Raw genomic sequence first — 2,217 nt, forward strand, 5'->3', positions numbered from 1 at the left:
AAATAAATAAAATCTTTTAAAAAAATAAAACTACCATCCACTGGAATTATTTTTTTTTTAATAGTGTGAACTTGGGTCAAGTTTTGGTTTGGTTTTTAATTTTGTATCTTTATTTCTTTCTTTAAAAAATAATATGATTGTCTCAGCACGATTTACTGAAAAAATTAGTCGTTTTTCCTCTTCTCTTTAGAGTCAACTTTGTCATGTATCAAGTGTCTGGATATATGGGCATCTGTTTCTGGGCTCTCTATTCAATTCTATTAATTTTTCTGTCTTTCCATGAATATTTCACTTTCATAACTGCAGCTTTATATAAGTCTTGACAGCCAGCACGGCTAGTCTTTCCTCTATTGAAGATTGTTGGGGCTCCTTTTAGGCCCTTTGCATTTTCATGTACACTTTTTTGTCTTATTTTTGGGTGGTTTTTTTTTTAAGATTTATTTATTTATTTTAGAGAAAGAGAGAGAGAATGTGCATGCATGAGACAGAGCAGGGGGAGGTGCAGAGGGAGAGGGAGAGAGAGAATCCTCAAGTAGACTCCTTGCTGACTGCAGAGCCCAATGCAGGGCTTGATCCCAGGACCCCAAGATCATGACCTGAGCAGAAATCAAGAGCTGGCTGCTTAACCAACTGAGCCATCCAGGCGCCCCTCCATGTACATTTTAGAATCAGCTTGTCAGGTTCTCAAAAAGACTTATTGACTTTGGGTTGGGATTGCATTGACTCAATAGATCAGTTTGATAAGTGAAATCTTTACAATACTGAGGCTTCCAATCCATAAACATGGTATATCCTTCCATTTAATCAGAAGTTCTTTAATTTTGGGGCACCTGGCTGGCTCAGTAGGTAGAGGATGCAACTCTTAATTTCAGGGTTGTGAGTTCGAGCCCCATGTTGGAGGTGGAGCCTACTTAAAATTTTAAAAAAAGGTCTTTAATTTCTCACAATAATATTTTATGGCTTTATGTATTCATATAGTATATACACATTATGATAGATGTATTTAATATTCCTGATGCTTTTTTTTAAAGGAGATATTAGTTTATTGACTACACTGAAAGTGAGCAGGAGGCAGGACAAAAAAGGGGAGGCTGTCTGCTATTCCTGATGCTTTTGAAAATACTATATTTTTATTTATTTATTTATTTTTAAAGATTTTATTTCTTTATTTGACAGAGAGAGACACAGCAAGAAAGGGAACACAAGCAGGGGGAGTGGGAGAGGGAGAAGCAGGCTCCCTGCAGAGCAGGGAGCCTGATGCAGGACTTGATCCCAGGACCCCGGGATCATGACCTGAGTCGAAGGCAGACGCTTAACCAACTGAGCCACCCAGGCGCCCCTTTTCTTTTTTTTATTGTGGTGAAATACACGTAACATAAACTTTACCATCTTAACCATTTTTTTAAAGTAGGTCCCACGCCCAGCATGGAGCCCAAAATGGGGCCTGAACTCACAATCCTAAGATCAACACCTGAGCTGAGATCAAGAGTCAGATGCTTAACTGACTGAGTCACCCAGGTGTCCCCCTCCATCTTAACCATTTTTAAGGGTACAGTTCAGTGGTACTAATGCATTCATATTGTGTGCAACAATCACCACCATCCATCTCCATAACTCCTTTTTTTTTTTCCCTAGGGAAAGAACTTTATTAACCTTGTTTCAAACTTTATTCCCAGGCTTCTTCAGCTTAATTAGCTGCAAAGAATGAATTGTGTATAAGCAAAAACTGAAAAGAGCTGCAGTGTCCAAGGGGCTTGGGCTTATTAGAGATCTACATTTTATCAGATCCATGAACAAAATTTTAAAAAGCAGTCATAATATAAAATAGCAGCTCCCAGTAACTTCTTCAAGTTTTATCTTCTTCAGAAGTTGACTCAATTCAGTTTGCTTCATTCTTAGAAGCTTCATCAAAATTCTCCGTAAGATCTGGAACTTCATCATCATCATCCTCTCCAGTAGCAAGTGGTGCTTTTCCATCCACAGATTGTTTGGGCAGAGCTTCAGCCAGTCTTCTTAAACTAGTCAGACTGTCTGCACCAAGTTGGTTTAAGATACTGGGTAGCATTTCTGTCAGCTGCTTTGTCTCAGCATGGCCTGGAATGGTGAAAGTGTTCGCTGCCAGCGATGCCTGAACTTTGGGGTTGTTAAAGTGGATCACTGTTCCTTGGTTTGTGAACACATTCACTTCTTCAATACCAGAGATATTGTTTACCCCTA

At 39.0% G+C, this 2,217-nt stretch overlaps 1 pseudogene; it reads right to left on the minus strand.

The window, feature by feature from the left end:
* Window positions 1-1,654: 1,654 nt before the first annotated feature.
* On the minus strand, window positions 1,655-2,212 carry LOC102735716 (transcription factor BTF3 pseudogene; annotated as a pseudogene).
* Between the last annotated feature and the right edge of the window lie 5 nt (window positions 2,213-2,217).

This window comes from Leptonychotes weddellii, unplaced genomic scaffold (assembly GCF_054177405.1).
Source record: "Leptonychotes weddellii isolate Sample4059 unplaced genomic scaffold, ASM5417740v2 HiC_scaffold_20034, whole genome shotgun sequence".
NCBI lineage: Eukaryota > Metazoa > Chordata > Mammalia > Carnivora > Phocidae > Leptonychotes > Leptonychotes weddellii.